Raw genomic sequence first — 20,781 nt, forward strand, 5'->3', positions numbered from 1 at the left:
ACCAAGGGAGATGTTTTAAATAAATTTCCAATTTATTTGAAATCATTTAGGAAAAGGCTAGGGAAGCAACAGATAGGGAATCTGCCACCTGGGCGACTGCCCTAAATGCAGATCAGTATTGATTGATTGATTGATTGATTGATTTATTTATTTATTTATTTATTTATTTATTTATTTATTTATTTATTTATTTATTTATTTATTTATTTATTTATTTATTTATTTATTTATTTATTTATTGTATGTCCTAATAACATTACAACAGTATCCTACAAATATACTCCAATGTTCAAACGTAAGATAAACAATGAAAGTACGTAAAATGAGCAACGGCCGCAGGTCATAGGGAAATGTCCAAGGCTTAAGATGTAATGGATGAGTTATTCATTGGCCATCAGAAGTCTGCAGAATCACCAAGTTACGCTCTTAGGTGATGTCCCACCGCGGTCACACTCCGGGGTGGGTACTTCCCCCCATTTGTACATCAGATCAACACATCGACCACGACCACTTCTGTTCAGAAATACCCATTTTCATCGTGACAGATGAAAACCACGGAGACGGTCTGTAATGCAAGGCATGCGCTGACAGTGAACAGAAGTGTTCAGAAACTGCATTCTTTACATTGATATTAACAAGAGACATTACTTAGGTTTCTCCTAATTGTTTAACGTCGTACTAACACATCGCAGCATTTGCCTTGTGTGAACATAGGAAACCATGAAAACCATCTGCGGGCCTGGCGATGGTGGGATTCGAACCCACTATCTCCCGAATGCAAAATCACAGCTGCGCTACCCTAACCGCACGGCCAATTGGCTCGGTATTGCCGTGGTCTACTTAACAAAATTAACTCAAATTCTTCAAAACGCTAAAATACGCTTAATTACGCTGCAAAACGCATAAATACAGACGTATAGACGCAAAAAACTCATAAATACAGACGTACAGACGGTATAAAACACTAAATCACAGATATATAGACGCTAAACACCTAAGTTACAGATGTATAGACGCTACAAAACACCATATTACAGATACATGTAGACGCTACAAAACACTAAATTACAGATATATAGATGTTACAAAACACTAAATTAAAAATATGTAGACGCTACAAACGCATAAATACAGACATATAGACGCTACAAACGCAACATACAGACGCAGAGACGCTACAAAACACTAAATTACAGATATATAGACGCTACAAAATACTAAATTACGGATTGTAGATGTTACAAAACACTAAATTACAGGTATTAGACGCTACAAAACGCTAAATTAAAACGCATAAATACTCACGTATAGATACTACAAAACACTAAATTACAAGTATATAGACGCTAGAAGACACTTAAAGATATATAGACACTGCAAACCACTTACAGATATTGCACCCATTCAAATCAATATCCAGTCGCAAATACAGCCAGCGCAGCGAAATTCACTCAAGTGCGACATGGTACTTCCAATAAAACACTTGGGACGGAAGACTTAATTTCAGTAGGCAACGTTAAATCACATAGCAGGAAGCTTCAAACCGACAGCACTTGTTGGCATCCCTCAAAAAAAAATTGAGATGCCAACAGGCTACCATTTCTGTTACTATGTTCGTACGGAAACCGGATGTCGAGAGCAATAGACACTCCCAGTCGCTGAACAAAGGCAGAGCTGAAGACAAGGAAAGAACATTTGCAATAAGGGATATAGCGATATCAGACACCCCTTTTTCACTGGTGGTTTCGCCCATACGGAAGTACGTCAGAAACCCACGGGCAAAGTCAAGCCAACCACAACGCTCAAAATTACTCTTTTGAAACCAGTGCCTCAGATAATTCAGTGAATCTTAGATGTGTGAAAAAGGTTAAAGGAGAAATAGTGTGATGCAGAAAGCAGGATAAAATGTTATATTTTCTGTACAGTTTCTCTTATTAATTATACGTGTTACAATTATATTTGAGAAAGTGCGTGGCTGTAACGCACATGCCGCGCTGTGAATCACGTGTTGCCATAATACACCAACCTACAGTTTATTCCCAAGAGAAGATAGTGCTACCCAAGCCGATAAATTAATGAAGCACTCTACGATCGATTTCCGAGATAAATTTCATCTGGAGTAAGCACGAATATTGTAGGTTCAGGAATACCTGTGGTGAAAATATACGACGTGTGAAATAAACATTTATCTGCTAAGGAGATCCACCCCCACAGCGGAGGAGTACCAAGTGTACGAACCCCCTACGGTTAGGAAGGAGAGCCCTGTAGTATTCATGCAACTATAAAGGAGACCCGATCACCGCGCTTACTCTCAGAGTGTATCCTTAGTGTGCAGTATATTCTCAGTCTACTCTCAGTGTGTATTCAGTTCTAAATGTCAGTTCGTCCGTGTAACTTGTCACCTGTAATCGTCTCGAGTGAGTAAGTTACTTCAAAACTTTGAGTTTTCTGTGTCAAGCTATAAACATTGATTAGCAGCATTAATTTTAAATCGGCCGTGCCGACAACTAACTGTAGACCATGAGAGTTTCAGTGCTCAGTGTGTTAAATATTCATAATAATAGTTTCCCGTGGAAAAATAAACGCAGCATTAACTTTAAATCAGTCATGCCGACAACTAACTTTAGACCATCAGAGATTCAGTGCTCAGTGTGTTAAAATATTTATAATAATAGTTTCCAGTGGAAAAATAAACACAGCATTAACTTTAAATCAGTCATGCCGACAACTAACTTTAGACCATGAGAGTTTCAGTGCTCAGTGTGTTAAAATATTCATAATAATAGTTTCCAGTGGAAAAATAAACACAGCATTAACTTTAAATCAGTCATGCCGACAACTAACTTTATACCATCAGAGCTTCAGTGCTCAGTGTGTTAAGATATTCATAATAATAGTTTCAAGTGGAAAAATAAACAATCTAAGCCCAACTTTAACATATTAGTAATTCCCCGCTTTGCCGCATAAACTATGTCTTTGTCGAACGCAATAACAACTTATTTTCCAGTACGCCTGATGTAAATATAAGACATGTAGATTACGAGGGAAGCAGACGGGCAGTGTTTAACGAAATAGACGCTTGGTCATAATTACCTGGTCGAGGGACAGGTAGCTGCCAGAAGAAGAATGTGTGCAATTACCGAGCAGCTCGTTCAGGTCAGTTCAAATTCCGAGAACAACAGGGTGGCCGACATTTAAATGTAACAAATGTTAAGCGACCTTGAGGGAAGGGAACGGAACTAATCCGGTATGACTGACCACAACTTTGGGGAGAATATCTCAATGCCCAGCTGATCAGGAGGTTATGAAGGAGTGTTCCAACAGTAGTTTCATCATAGGAGCAATATTATACTCGTGTGTAGATCAAAAGTGTTAGTATAAGATAAACTGTGTAACTAGTAAGTAAGTTGGTCAATATCAAGTTCGCGTGTGTGACTAAGTGTACTTGAAGACGCCAATCATGTCTGTATACGGCTGTCTTACAACGATGTCCCGTGTCTCAGTCACTATGGGCTAAACGAAGCTGGACAGCCGGACGGACTTCAGATGACACGCCCGGCATCTTCAATGAGAAAGTGAACTAAAATCTGAGATGTTGTTTATTCTAATGATGTAAAATAATACTTAGTTTAAGATGCAAGTTTGTCAAAGGTAAATGTCAGTAGCATAACTTGCAATAATGTTAATCATGTAGTAATAATATCGCAGTCGTCAAATTGTGAACAATTTTTACCATTCACGCACTATGATATTAATTATGTAATTTGAGATCGAAGAATTGCCAACGAAGACTCGAATTTCAGGATGGTACAGAATTAAAAGTGTATTTCATGGAGAAAAAATAATTTTTATGTAATATCTTCAATTACAGTGAGATCAGTGAATTTTCACTCTCACGCAAAAATAGTGATGATAATGATAATATTTCGCGCAGAGAGACGTTTATAACGTTTATACAGTCTTCATGTTAAGCTATCCTGCTAGTTGTGATTTTATGTTCATAGTTACATATTTTACTGGATTGTTAATAATTGCGTAAATTCTGGAAACCAGTTGAGAATATTTTTGTTTTTATGAATTAAAATAAAGGAGCCATTGTTGCCATATTGAAACCGATTGGTTACTTGTGGAAGGTTGTTGAACATTGATTGGTCCGTTATGATGGGGAATGACAAGCATTTATTGTAAATTTATCCTGAGAGTAAAGGAAGAGGTGATTTCTATGCCAGCGGATAAGCTGAGAGATAGATAATACAGATATTAAAAGTATAAGAAATGCGCGAAGCTCTGTCTACGAATGAAGAGGGTACTAATTAGTATACTCAGGAACATGAATGTCATTTGAGGTCTACGATGATATAAATAAAGGTAAAAGGAGAAATAAGGAAGTAAGCAAGTGCTCACTACAGTGATAAAAAGGACCTAGTTAAGAAAAGAGAACCCATGCAACCAATCATCGGACAACTAATTATATAACGGTTATAGAAGGCTCTCTGGCCCTTGCAGGTGAGCTAAGATCATTTTAACGAAAATAATATCATATGGTTTTCATCTGGAAATTTTGTAAGAAATAGGATGTAGCATGTACATCTATATTTTGGATTTTATATTAACGTCATCCGAGAGGTGTTCTTGCGCCATGTTTTGAACTGTTAATTATACTTCATGCTGTAATGACAGTTCATGAAGTTGTTGTACGTCAGGAGACAGCCATAAATAATCCACATAAAGATCATGATTGACGCTGATTTCAGTAATAACATCCATAGATATTGAAATCAACACGCGTCATAGAAATAGAAATTAACTGTTCGGCATTTTTATATTGTGAATAGCCATGTGTGTGAATCGGCGTGTATATAAATTAGTGTAGGATATTAGCATAGATGTCTGTTTGTTTCAAAAGTGTTTTCCGTTTGATTATTTAATTTAGGATAGGTGGTGACTGACAGTGGTTATAAAGGTAGATCGATTTTCTTTTACTAATATGGGATATTTTCCGCTGTGTTTTTTATTATGTTAGGTTCATGGTAGCTCGCGTCATTTTAACTAGATAGCATCTTAGATTCACTTCTTGTTTAAATAATAACAGCAAACATAATTATAAACGTGACTGAACACCTTACCCCACAATTATAAATTTTCTCATATGTAAGTGCAGAAAAGGTTGATCTAGAAATTATAGAGGTGAGTTATGTATTTTTGATCTGTTTAGGTAATTTGGATCCCTGTGGGACCAAATATGATCAACACTTGTCATATAAATGGAAACGATAGCTGTTCAGTTAACTAGAAACTCAATTAAACTTGAGGAGATTGACCTCCTGATCATTATGGTTTTACATCGTGATGCCTCCTGGTGATAAAGAAACAAAACAATCATAGACAATTAACATTATGAATAAATTTTTGTAGTGTCAGATGGATATTTTCAGCCGTGAGAGGCAACTAAATCTATGCAAAAATCACTGCAATTTAATTTAGATGAAATATGTAAATGGGAGAAGTGAATCCCGAAGACTATTGAATGTTCTGAGTTATACACTGACTGACAGAGCAAATGCAACACCAAGAAGGAGTGGTCAGAACTTTATGCCAATTGCAGGGTAGACTGACGTCACTGAGGTATGCTCATGATGTGAAATGCGCCGCTGTGCTGCGCACGTAGCGAACGATAAATGGGACACGGCGTTGGCGAATGGCCCACTTCGTACCGTGATTTCTCAGCCGACAGTCATTGTAGAACGTGTTGTCGTGTGCCACAGGACCCGTGTATAGCTAAGAATTCCAGGCCGCCGTCAACGGAGGCATTTCCAGCAGACAGACGACTTTACGAGGGGTATGGTGATCGGGCTGAGAAGGGCAGGTTGGTCGCTTCGTCAAATCGCAGCCGATACCCATAGGGATGTGTCCACGGTGCAGCGCCTGTTGCGAAGATGGTTGGCGCAGGGACATGTGGCACGTGCGAGGGGTCCAGGCGCAGCCCGAGTAACGTCAGCACGCGAGGATCGGCGCATCCGCCGCCAAGCGATGGCAGCCCCGCACGCCACGTCAACCGCCATTCTTCAGCATGTGCAAGACACCCTGGCTGTTCCAATATCGACCAGAACAATTTCCTGTCGATTGGTTGAAGGAGGCCTGCACTCCCGGCGTCCGCTCAGAAGACTACCATTGACTCCACAGCATAGACGTGCACGCCTGGCATGGTGCCGGGCTAGAGCGACTTGGATGAGGGAATGGCGGAACGTCGTGTTCTCCGATGAGTCACGCTTCTGTTCTGTCAGTGATAGTCACCGCAGACGAGTGTGGCGCCCTACCGCTAGACAACGCGGCATCATGGTTTGGGGCGCTATTGCGTATGATTCCACGTCACCTCTAGTGCGTATTCAAGGCACGTTAAATGCCCACCGCTACGTGCAGCATGTGCTGCGGCCGGTGGCACTCCCGTACCTTCAGGGGCTGCCCAATGCTCTGTTTCAGCAGGATAATGCCCGCCCACACACTGCTCGCATCTCCCAACGGGCTCTACGAGGTGTACAGATGCTTCCGTGGCCAGCGTACTCTCCGGATCTCTCACCAATCGAACACGTGTGGGATCTCATTGGACGCCGTTTGCAAACTCTGCCCCAGCCTCGTATGGACGACCAACTGTGGCAAATGGTTGACAGAGAATGGAGAACCATCCCTCAGGACACCATCCGCACTCTTATTGACTCTGTGCCTCGACGTGTTTCTGCGTGCATCGCCGCTCGCGGTGGTCCTACATCCTACTGAGTCGATGCCGTGCGCATTGTGTAACCTGCATATCGGTTTGAAATAAACATCAATTATTCGTCCGTGCCGTCTCTGTTTTTTCCCCAACTTTCATCCCTTTCGAACCACTCCTCCTTGGTGTTGCATTGTCACTGTCAGTCAGTGTATAATTGCATGTGCACACCACTAATTGGCAATTGGTAATAAATAATGCTAATTATTACTTATCCAGTCTCAGTCATTAATTCATATTCAAGGTTCATGTTAGTGAATAATAATTCAGTTGCTCAAACAAAGAATATTATAGTGTGTCATGATTATCTAGAAACGACGTACTTAACTAGTGTGAAATTTGTTTAATTACATTCGGTGAATTAATTTGTGATGACACATAATTTTGAGCCTCCATTATCAAATCATTTAGTTGATTTGGAGGACGAGCAGTTGTCCTTTGTATGTTTACTCTGAGTTGATGACGGTTCCGCTTGTTACACACATGCTTCAATCAGATTTATATTTTAATTCAAATATTTTTGTTGTTTGTTCATATTTATTAGTCATTTTCTTTTATAAATAAACACATGTAAACCTCAGTCTGGGCCAGTGTTTCTTTTATTTCAGTAGAACAGATTATCCTATAGCCCAATAGTCGCATATCCTCCTATCGCATCGCGCATTTACAGTCTAGTGAACGATACCATCCCTGGAGAGGAGAGACGTCTGCAGTGAGTATATTTTATTACAGGGCAGCCGTGGAGAATACAGAAAGAAGAAATAACCGCAGAGGTAGAAGAGTGAAGGGTGCATTATATATACGCTACAAAACACAGAATTATGGATATATAGACGCTACAAAACACTTACAGGTATATAGAAACCACAAAAACACTAAATTACAGACGCAAAGACGCTGCAAAACACTTACAGATGTATAAACACTACAAAACTGTAAATTACAGATATATACCCCATGGCACTAGAGCCCTTGAAGGGCCTAGGCATACCAAGTGACCGCTGCTCAGTCCGAAGGCCTGCAGATTACGTGGTGTCGTGTGGTCAGCACGACGAATCCTCTCGGCCGTTATTCTTGGCTTTCTAGACGGGGGGGGGGCGCTATCTCACCATTAGATAGCTCCTCAATTCTAATCACGTAGGCTGAGTGGACCTCGAACCATACCTCGGGTCCAAGTAAACATTCCTGACCTGACCGGGAATCGAACCCGGGGCCTCCGGGTAAGAGGCAGGCACGCTACCCCTACACCACGGGACCGGCAATTACAGATATATAGAGGCTACAAAACACTTAATTACAATTGTACAGACGCTACAGTGCACTTAATGACAAGCTACAGACACTAAAAGCTCTTACTTGCAGATGTACTATATAAACACTGCATGACGCGTAATTACAGATGTAGAAACTCTACAAAGTGCTAGACGTACAAATCAAAAGCTACATTTCTGATTTCAAAACGCTAAAATTGCCCTCCCCACTAAACACGTTCTCCAACGAGTAACATAAAACGAAATCAAGAGGCAGATGAACCAAACATTCCGTTGTGAGTGTCTGGCGCCAAGCAGGACTGGTTGACACATGTTGAGTGAGCCACACCCATCCCACGACTCGCTAGCTCACGGTACGTACGGTCAGTAGGTGAGGCCTGTGTATGGAACAGCTTTGCAGACCTTAGGTCTGGTTTCAGAAACATCTAAGGGACATTAACCTCTTCACGGCCGACTCCCACGCTTTCACTCCCACAGAATCACTTTCTGCGCAGACCATCATGGAGTAAGCTACCTTATTTTGTGTCGTATCGTGGATTCTAGGGAAATGTTCAATAAATTTCCAAGTTCATTGAAAATATTTAAGAAAAGGCTCGGTAAACAATTTATAGGGTATCCTCCACCTGGGTGACAGCCCTAAATGCAGATCATTGATTGATTGATTGATTGATTGATTGATTGATTGATTGATTGATTGATTGATTGATTGATTGATTGATTGATTGATTGATTGATTGATTGATTGATTGATTGATTGATTGATTGATTTGGACGTCCTGTCCAGAGTTCCCCACCCAGGGTAAACTTATCCACCGACGTCCAGGTTTCTCTTCTATGATCAGTTGTCCTCTCACCAAGTCTATGTGGTCTGGCATCGTGGTTAGCTGATGCGAGCCCCGTTAGTAGAAAAAAAATACCATTAGAATGTAGGGTAGGAAAAGTGGGTGTATACAATGTCTAATCACTAAACTGCGTAATCAAAATCCTGGATTTAATTCCAAACCTCTCCGCAGTGTTCACATGGAGTGATGGCATATGAAGCTGTTGATGGTGATTCGTGGGTCAAATGGAGGCGTTAGGACTTCAGCGGAAACCTTAGTGCTGTTCTACATGAGTCGACTATTGCCAGCACCGGGCTTCACCCTCTAACTTCCTACTATCATCTATCAAATCATTTCACCTAATTAAGTGTCCAGCTCCATGGCTAAATGGTGAGCGTGCTGGCCTTTGGCCACAGGGGCTCCGGGTTCGATTCCCTGCAGGGTCTGGAATTTTAACCATAATTGGTTAATTCCGCTGGCATGGCGGCGGTGTATGTGTCATTTTCATCATCATTTCATCCTCATCACGACGCGCAGGTCGCCTACGGGGGTCAAATCAAAAGACCTGCATCTGGCGAGCCGAACTTGTCCTCGGACACTCCCGGCACTAAAATCCATACGCCATTTCATTTTACCTCATTACGCCATCTGATGAGGTTGACGTCAGGAAGAGCACCCAGTCGTAAAACCTCGCTACGAAGATTCATCGCACTTCATGCCCGACCCCATAGAAAATGAGACAAGTTTTGGACAAGCACGTGGAAAATAGATAAATTATCTTAAACCGAACTCAGGTATTCACGTGACTTTGTTTACTCAAGTAAGAACACCAATACCCCAACTGGCAGGGAAATTGATCGTTTTAATGTAGAAATGTTTTAATGTTTTTATTAATCCGTTTACCCTGCAGAGTTGTTTTTCCCCCGGACTCAGCGAAGGACTCCACCCCTATCGCCTCAAGAGTAGTGTCCTGAAGCGTGAGATATTTGGTCGAGGATACAACTGGAGAAGGGAACCAGTACCTCTCCGACATGGAATCACCTCCAATGGTGAACAGGGGGCCTTATGAGGGATGCAAAGATAGGGAGGGATAGGCCTTAAGTTACGTACCATCCAGGTATTTGCCTAGAGGAGAAGTGAAAATCACGGAAAACCACATCGAGGATGGCTGAGGTAGGAATCGAACCTCTCTACTTAGAGTGAGTGAACGCCGTTCCAGTCCTCAAATTTCGTGGCAGAGCCTGAAACGAACCCGGCATCCGGGGTTAGAAGGTAATCACACCACTACGCTACAGGGGCGAACAGAGCGAATTGTTCAGAAACCAGGACATTTAGGCATTCAGGAGGCTTGAATTTGGGACACGAGACTATTCACTCCAAAATCGGGCCTGTCCTAACAAATCCCGAACTAATGGTAGGTTTGCTTATATTTCAAAGGCCAGCTCCATAAAAGCAGCACTGGTAACACATATAGATCCCGGACTTTTAGGCACTATGTTAGAATGCAAATCTACTGAAGCGGGTAACTAAGTATAGTTTATCCTGAACAACGGTTTTGCTATGAGTTTTGCATAAACGTTAGGGAAGCGGCCCAGCAGCACCCCTAGAATGTATGCTACTCTCGCTACATAACGGAATAACGGGCTATTCAACTCTTCTTAATTACGAAATTGCCGTAGTTAGCAGTCTAACCTATTACTGCCTAAAAGTTCGGGATCTACTCATAACACTTCACGACACGATAACCTGTTTCGAATCGGAGTTCACGATTCCACACATGATGTTTTAATTTCAGAAAATGTATACTTTGTTTTGGATTTCTACGTACAGATCCCATTCTTGTTTCCGTCAGAATTCCAGGTTACTTGAAATGTCACACAAGTAGTAACAGGGTTGGTAATTTTCTGTTTGTTGATTGCAATAGTTCCGAGTAGGTCCATTCGAAAGAAGAAATATACTAATGTGAAGAACAGAAAGAATGTTGACATTGTTCGTCCTCCAGACCGACTATCAGGGACTTGGATATTACTACCCCTGTGGGTAGAGGTGGTAGAATAACACCCACTGCATCGCCTGCCCGTCGTAAGAGGCGACTAAATGGGGCCCCAGAGGCTCTTAGCTGTGTCCTAGCATTGTTCACAATCACATGTATCAGGCTCCTCACTTGTATCTGTCCTATCCGACCTTCCTTGATCAACTCTGGATTTTTTCTGACCCCGATGGTGTTAGAGGTATCAGAGGGGGGAAATGGAAGGAGTTTTACACTTCGAAAACTGAAGGTATAGGCCAAAGAAATGCAAGGGCGACGAAGAGAGTGAAAATGAAAGTCCCTAGGATTTACAAACGGGGTCAAAAAGAAACAATTGTGGACTAAGAGAGGTTGGATAGGATAGATGAAAGCCAGGAGCAGAGCACAAGTAAGTGGAAGCAATGCTAGGGCCAGCTAAGGCCCCCACGCTCCATTGTTAAGAATTGCTGGGGCCCCATTTTGTTGCCTCTTACGACAGGCAGGGTTTACCATGGATGTTATTCAGCCGCATCCACACACAGGATTCGTTTTCCTGTCTTATTTTATTTTTTCACGGAAATTCTAATCCCCCTTATTAGGCCTACTGCACAACTGGGCCGCTTAAAGATAACATCCATGGGTCATGATTGCCGTGCAAGACATACCACTCTTCACTTCTCGACTATTGCGACAGATTGCAGGCATTCACCGTGAGTGTTCCCGACTAGTTCAACACACGGCCTACACGAACCTTTAACCTGAAAGTCAAGACAGGTTAAAATAAAGGAAATGAACACATTTTATTATTATACTATTTGTGATATTACCTTTTTTCTAGAAATGATGTGCTTGTAGTACGAATTTTTTGGTGCATTTTATTTTAATATCTTTTCATGTATCTGACACTATTAAATAAATAAATTATATTATTAAAATTAGTATGAGCATAAGCTATTTTACTTTAAATACTGATAGTTGATTGGTAATTTATAAAATTTATCTGGGGGATGGAGTACTTGAAGTTGGGTTAATAGTCATTTGAGTGCCTTGTTTATTAATTCAGGATTGTTCCGTGTACGATATTAACCGATACTGGATATGGTGAGTTCGCAATCGATAGTTGAAATAACAACAGTAACTTATGTCATTATGAAAGGTTACGTCACATCTAATTAGTGTATTAGACGTAGTATGGTCGAACAAAGAAGATTATAATTAAAACACTTTTGTTCTTTTAGTACATAATATATTTCCAGAGAGTTAGTCAACATAATATAATTAACGGGTAATGAATTACTAAAATAAAATTTGTTAATCACTGCTGTGTATACCCTGGTAGGCGTGTCTGCTCTTCCCGCGGTCAGACCAGCCAATGGAGCGACGCTGCAAGTACGGGTAAACAATATGCACGTCAGCCGTCTGAGTGTACGTCAGCATGACAAGCCTGTCTTAGAGGGCAAATTACCTGGTAAACAGCCTCCTGGAAGCATAAGAAACACCTGTACGAAGACTTTCTTCACTGGGCACATGTCTGAAGAACTACAAAGAGCCTGCAAGGAAAGCTTAAAAAACTGTAAATTTCTCTGTTACACGGAAAAGCATAGAATCGTAGATATGTTTTGGGACTTAGAAGACGAGAAAGCGAGTACAGATTTGTTGGCTTCCCCTCTTAGTAGCCTTCTGAGATATTCAAATCGGAAGAAATATGTAGCATCACGATCTACCTCCAGCAATATGGCAGCTGATCCCATGTCATGTCACAAGAAATCAAGATCTACGTTCAACAAAATGGTTGCTGATTTAGCACACAATTTTATTACCATAAATATTCGCAAGATACTTATTCAGAGAAATTCTGCAGTGTTCGGTGGCGTTACCGTGTGTAAGAGGCTTTGCTGTGACCTGGACGATACACAAGTCAAAACAAGGTGCCATTTGTAGCCTACCTACTGTACATAGAAGGCAGTGTAATAACGTGAGGAAGAAGGCGACAACGACTCAGTATAGACAGATGACGAACACTGGTTGCTATAGCTACCACGGTGTCGGCTTTCTGTCCACGCGAAATTGATGACGCTAATTTCCACACCGAAAAAAGTATATCCATGTTAATAGACTCACTTGGACGAAATTTGCGATAGGGAAAAATCCACAGTTCAGGCAAGCAACTCAATGTTGAAAACATCCTAGGGATATGAGCTAGGTGAATAAAATGTAATAAACTATGAGAACATATTCTTTATTTATTCCTAAAAATTACAATCCTTTTCTTAATCATCCATTAGCAGTTTGCCTTTCTTTTTTACTACGAGCTATAATGTAAATCTATGCAGAGTTTCACTTAAGCCCTTATAACTACATTCGGTGAGGAATTTTTTAAAATCAAAATATTCCTGAGGGTATTGAACCAAGGAACACATTGCAGAAAGACATATGTAAATAATTTAATTTGACTAGGATTTGAATCAAGAAGAAAACGAGTAAGTAAATAAGCGACTTTGGGCTGTTTATTCGGAACTTCATTTAGGCAAGAAGTGATTTTCCAATTAATAATAATAATAATAATAATGTTATTTGCTTTACGTCCCACTAACTACTTTTACGGTCTTCGGAGACGCCGAGGTGCCGGAATTTAGTCCCGCGGGAGTTCTTTTACGTGCCAATAAATCTACCGACACGAGGCTGACGTATTTGAACACCTTCAAATACCACCGGACTGAGCCAGGATCGAATCTTCCAAGTTGGGGTCGGAAGGCCAGCGCCTCAACCGTCCGAGCCACTCAGCCCGGCGATTTTCCAATTCTTGGAAAGTCTGCACAGCCTCACAATTTGAAACGTTAGGCATAATTGAGGAACTTGCTTAATTTTACGATTTTTGTGGTGTGGGAACCCCTACTTTGTCTGCTATGAATTATTTTCAACATTAAAACAAATCGTAGGACTGAATAACTATCATGATGGAGGAAATGTTCACTTTGCCTCACTCTCAGAATGAAATCTAATATGGACTACACTCCCTTATCGAGAGATGTGTTCTGAATCCCTTTAGTTGTTGTTTTGATTGGGTCATCAATACATAATCTGGTTTGATGTAGCCCTCCATGTCACTCCATCCTTTGTTAAGATTTTAAGTTCTGCTAACTACTGCATACTACATACACTCTAATTTGTACATCACAGCTATATCTTGGTCTATCCACCTTGTTCTTACCCACTACACTTCGCTCAGATAACTAACTGAACAAGCCCTGGGTAGGTCAAGATATGTCATATGAATCTGTCTCTCCTTCTGATCAAATTTCGTCAAATCTGCTCTCGCTAACTCGCAACGAAGTCTTTTCACTTGTGATTTAATCCATCCATTTCATCATCATCATTATTATTCTGTAACACCACATTTCAAAAGCTTCTGTTCTCATTCTTCCTGCACTAATTATGCCTACGTTTCTCTTTCGTGCAATATCACGCTCCACACGAAAGTCTTCAGAATATCTTTCCAATGTGCGTATTCATGTTTAAAGGAAACCTTACTTGGTTGTTCCAGCCTGCATTTTAATTTCCCGATAAACAAGGAAGCACAGTATCCACAGATGAGTTCTACGAGCTAAGTCCTCGATAAACAAGGAACGCGCCGCCCAGGAGGTAGCAGGTGGGAAACCCTGCCGGCACGCGGAAGAGCTGCATACAGTACATACGTGGGCGCGAGGTCTTCCACGTGAAGCATAGTTATTATTAGCAGCCGCAGTCTCTAGTTCGGTTCCGGATGTCCGTCTTTAGCTCGGGATTCCCCACAGAGCAGGTATCACGTGGTAAGCAAACGTTCCTCCCGCACCTAGCGGCGCACGTCTAGATGACCGTGTGCTTTGAGAAGGTCAACGGGTCGAATTCCAGGATGAACAGTCATCCGCCTGCCGTGCTGTACATCTTCACTCTAACTGATGGTCGTCTCGACCGCGGCGCGCAGTCAACTTGTGAGACTGCGTGGTGGCCACGGGGTCCTAGTATTGCTGCTCTGTCAGACTCCTGACCTGCGTAGAACAAATCTTGTTCACTTTAAACTCTGATACAATTAAGTGTAATGTATTTTAATCTTTCCTTCGGAAAAGAAAAGTTACGAGTTTCTTCCTAAAAATAGACACATATTCAAGGCCTACGTGATTAATTCAGATTCCGGATTTTTAGGCATTGCTAGTTTTGATAGAATGCAAACTTACTTAAGTGAGTAACAGGTATACACTACCCTGTGCATTTGATGGAAGTTTCGTCGTGCGGTTTACCGTAAACCCATCGATACTAAATCCTGTCATCATTATCCTTGCCAAAGTACTCTGTTCTTAACATCTCCGTCAGTGTGAGAATACTGCATTACGCATAATCTCTATCGAATTATGTTTTATGAATCATCTTTCGTTTTTAAGGATAACCGTTTTACACCTCGAGTCATTTGTGAGACGATATGATAATGATAATAACAATAATAATAATAATAATAATAATAATAATAATAATAATAATAATAATAATAATAATAATAATAATACCGCCTGTCGCAATTTCTTGATGGATGCAGTAGTTTTGTATTCATCTCTTGGCACAGGCCAGAGCAAAGTGTATCTTACACCGAAGTCCCAGTCTCATTCATGGCTGTGACAATATGGAAGCTTCTGGGGTGTGGGTGGTGCTGAGTAATGACATTAGGAGCACAACTAGTGTCTGAGTGTCTGCAGTGGCACCTTCTGGTTCAGTGAGGAAAGCAATGGCAAACTACCTCATTCCTCATCTGCCATTGATTTTTGCAATTTCCTCATCTTGCCTAGTACGCCTCATTTGGGCTCTGCCATTGGTTTTTGCAGTTTCCCTATAACCGCATAGCCTTTGGTGGTGATATAAATTAGGATCCAACCACCCTGTGGGCTGATGACCTAACAGACAGACATATAATAATAATAATAATAATAATAATAATAATAATAATAATAATAATAATAATAATAATAATAATAATAATAATAATGCTATTGGCTTTACGTACTGTGCCTTTCCTGCGTCCAGGTCGGGTCGCGAAGAAATCCAGACTAGCATACTCTCAGGTTTAGTTGACTGTCAAAGTTTTTTTAACGTGAATTCCGGGAAAGATGCGAAAGACTACTTAACGGACAATTCATCTGCCGATATTGATGGATGTCCATCCTATAAATCATTATTTTCATCAAAAATAATTCTTATTTTACCTTCTCTAAAAATATGAAATGCTTAAACTAGATGATAAGGTAAGGGTTATTCTGCCCGAAAGCAGGTCCGAACCTCCGCAGAGGTGTTCCTGAGCCGGAGTTTACGTCCGGTAGGGTGGCCAGTTCCTTTCCGCTCCTCCATTCCCTTACCCCCCACCAACTCCTGACCACGCCCAATGTTGCTTAACTTCGGAGATCTCACGGGATCCGGTGTTTCAACACGGCTACGGCCGTTGGCCAAGCTATATGATATCTTAATCATAATTATTTATTCAAATTCTAAGGAAAATGTAATTGAAAGAAAATTTGTCATCTCATTCTAAAATTTATAAATTCAGTTTAGTTGTAGTAACTAGGATCGTTGACTGAAATATAACAATTATGTACAATAAAAAAATATTTAAATTTGAAATATTTGAAATGATCTCACATGTCATCATTAATCACAAAAAATGTTCGTAAATTAATTAAAGTCTCTCAAATTATTTACAGATCATCTTGGAAAGTGTTATATTTCGGCATCATCTCACTCTTCTTCTCGTAATTACTTAGGATGAGCGTGATGTTTTCTTTATTGTACGATTATTATTTCAATGGACTGCGTCAGGGAAAAGATAAGTATCAAGTTAGCTATCATATGTGCTAATATTTACATTAATACCTAACATCACTTGTCAACACAAATGTATCATTCATCTCATTAATTTTCAATTCAATTTAATCATAGAAATGTGTCTGATGAGAAATATTCTCACATAAATAACTGAATTCCAACACATTACCATGTGTCATTTACTAAAATAGGTAAAGGATATCATTCATGAAGAGTCTATGGATTATCTAACTTCCTGGAGTTATTTATAAAGAAATAATAATGCCTGTGCATATGATTCGGTGTGTGCCATGTTTTTCTTCAATGAATATTAAACATTACAGTAGAGATATAGGTTAAGATTAATCAACATACTACACAACATTCCCTAAAATATTCATTTCCATGATCTACTTATGTCATAACTTACTATAAACCCCACAATATGTTTTCACCAACGTAGGATATGGATTACTTGTCAACGATTGATCTTCACGGTATCATGAATATTAATGATCCTGGATTGCGTCAATACTCTTCTCTTTTTCTTCATAATTAATCATTTTTTCTTTACCGACGTAGCAACACATATTCCAATTATACATAATTCCTTATATTCATTTAATACTTCAATATCACTTTCTTCTCATATATTATATCATACTTCTTCCTTTTCTTCCAAATAATCCTCAACTGTATCTAAACTTGACGCTTAGAATCATTTCACTCTCAATTATTCACTTGCTTAATCCAATCTCTCCTCAATTAATATCATTACCACTTCAAATTATTCTCATATCCATACATCACCCCACTCTGACTTAATATGACATTGTTCAACCTTCACACTCCAAGATATTAACCATCACTCACATATAACCTTAAATATTCTACCTATACATATCTCACAATTCATATAGGATAACCTTTCAACATGCTTACCGAGCCCGATAGCTGCAGTCGCTTAAGTGCGGTCAGTATCCAGTATTCGGGAGATAGTAGGTTCGAACCCCACTGTCGGTAGCCCTGAAAATGGTTTTCCGTGGTTTCCCATTTTTACACCAGGCAAATGCTGGGGCTGTACCCTAATTAAGGCCACGGCCGCTTCCTTCCAACTCCTAGCCCTTCCCTGTCCCATCGTCGCCGTAAGACCTATCTGTGTCGGTGCGACGTAAAGCAACTAGCTAGCAACATGCTTAAACATAATAGCAATGGCCCTAACGTATAATTCACTTCACATTTCCTAACCGGGATTGGTTATGTCTTTCAGATGACTACCTATATCCATGTATTTTAACACAAATGTAACGTTAATCCGCGAGACTCTAACATATTTGAGATATTTTGAAGACTAAAACGTTAACCATCTATTCACCAACAAATATGAATGATTAGGATTTGAAACATTTATTTATCTTACTTTACTAAGCAAAACTTATCTTTTTTTCTTGGACTCCTACGGGATTGAATTAGTTTCTCCTCGACATCAGCAGCTCGGGCTTGGCAATCACATCCTGCCAATAGTCATCGAGATGCTCTGGGGATTGTAAGCCTCTTTTGCCGTCGTCTCAGGTCAGCCTCCTCCGGACATCTCACCATCGACTTCTTAGAAATGCATGGCAGCCAGATATTGCGCAAATAAGATAGAAATGTACATATATGAAGTTAGTTGAGTCATAATGTTTAATCCATAGCCTTCTAACATTTTAGTTTCAATGACAAGTTTTTTCGTCTTGACTTTAATCCGCAAATTGCAGATTACCAATATGTCTACCCTTGTCTCATATATATACTGTAGCTGATATTTTATGAGTTTGATTTAGCTATTTCTGCGTAATCTCGAAATTCTCTTCCTTGTAATTGTGTCAAGGTCTATTCTTCCCTGTGACGATAATTCAGTGTATAAATTTCTTTATAATTCTCTCCTTATTTTGCGGTTTTTATTATAGCTTTTGCAATTACGCATTCTCTTATAGATGTAGATCTCGCAAATCTTCTTCTTCTAATGATTCTTTTGCACTTCTTGAGATTATATGTACATTTTAGTTTCTTCAGATTGACATGTCCGTTCCTTAAGCTTGCTCATTCCATTATCATGTTGCAATAGTAAAGTGTCTTAACAGTTCTGAATCATTTCTTTGTCTCAGCCACTGCCATATTGATCTTTTCTATTCCGATCTCGTTATATATAGTATCTCTTTGATATGAATGACTGAGTTCATGCATCATGTTTAACTTTGATATTGGCAATTGCGTCCATTTTAGCTCCATTGAATTATCATTTTAGGACAGTGGGATGGGTCTGTTTATTATTTCCGCTATATCCTTGAAGAATTTTCCCTTTCAGAAACTCCTCAATGTAATTTTATTTTCATCTTCAGTTGATTCCTTATTATTTCGTCCCATTATAGATCATGTCCAATATGAAATGTTTGGTGATGGAAATAAAATTACTGCTTCCTTCATACGCCACACGAAAATTGTAAGTTAGATCTAATCGAATAACTCATGACAGTGTGCTGCCGAGACTATTACTTGTTTGACGTGGAAGTCGACATGCTTTACAAAGTTCGTATACTGATTGTAAGTCCCTGTTTATTGTAGTAAGGACGTGTAGGCTGAATGTGTGCTACTGACCAATTGGCTATGCTTCATTTGCGTGGCATACGTCTTCCGTAAAGACAACTGAAACAATTTCGCGTAACGATCGATAAACGAGGGTTAATACGCGTGTAATCACCAACCTTAGTGCTCCTTGGCCCTTAGGTTTGAAGTTCTTACATACAACTGTCAAAGTAATGTCTAAAGTATTCGCAAACGGATGCAGCACTACTTTGTCAAACGTAAGGTAATTTAATTCTCTATAATTGTTGACGTTTGCGTAACCGTAACTTCCCCGCAGCTGTTGTCCCTTTAGAATGCGGTGGCTCTACAGGCAGTTATATTCCTATTTTCCAGCGAGAGGGAGAATGTGAAGCCATAACATAAAAGATTACTCATGGGTCATATGAACCTTTGATATACGATGTTGAATTTACAATTACGTACTCCCATCACGTAGTAAGGTATCCGGTGATAATGAATCGATTACGTTGTGACAATGTGTGTGGGCCAGCGATCAAGACAGTACCCTCGGAGAATTGTTGAGACTGACCGTTAGGGAGCTCCTTAGAAGAAACTGGAAGCAGGCTAACAATTGAGCAGGTACCCAGAATTATCTGGAAGTAAAAACTGCTGGAATCTTCCACCTGCCTATATAAAGAGCGAAACCAGTTTTGAGTCAGTTGCATATGAGTTACGAGACGGACGGGAATTAGTGGCGAATCATTCGAAAGTATCTGGTGGGCACATAAGTCTGTACTGCACCCATCGAATTCCGGTAAAGGGTGCAGTACTGAGAAAGTTGGCCCTGCAATTAGGGTTGGGCAGTTGTAAATTTACATTCGGGAGGTAGTAGGTTCGAACCCCACTGTCAGCAGCCCTAAAGATAGTTAAATACATAAATAAGGCCACGGCCACTTCCTCCCCACTCCTAGCCATTTCCTATCCTATCGTCGCCATAACATAAGACCTATCTGTGTCGGTGCGACGTTAAGCAAATTTTTTAAAAACGTAAATCCATTCTCGTTATCCATACAGCGGGATTTTCAGCCTTGGGAGGCCGCAACTCGCTCTGCAGCCTCGATAACACAGGCGCCGTTTCAATGGAATGGCTAGGAGTTAAGGCGGCAACTTATCCGTACATGCCGTTAAGTGGCTATGCATATCTTCCAGGCGTTCCAGCGAACTTTTGTCCCCACGAAATACATCGCCGAGGAGTAGGATGGTCTTGGTTAAACAACGTGCGGCGAGCTGTGAAATGAACTGTTCTGTGGATGACACTCCGCGGTGAGAGGACTTGTTGGAGAGCAGAACTGCTATGAGATAGCCTAAGCGGGTGAGTACAAACTGGGGGATTGGTAACGTTAAATGCGAGAAAGCATGTAAATAGCTATCTGCAACACTTTACCTATCCGTTAATTTTAAGGACCCTCACAACTCACCACATGTTTTCATTTATTCGTGCAGGTCTTTACTTTGAACTACTCCGAA

Source organism: Anabrus simplex, chromosome 1 (genome assembly GCF_040414725.1).
Source record: "Anabrus simplex isolate iqAnaSimp1 chromosome 1, ASM4041472v1, whole genome shotgun sequence".
Classification (NCBI taxonomy): domain Eukaryota; kingdom Metazoa; phylum Arthropoda; class Insecta; order Orthoptera; family Tettigoniidae; genus Anabrus; species Anabrus simplex.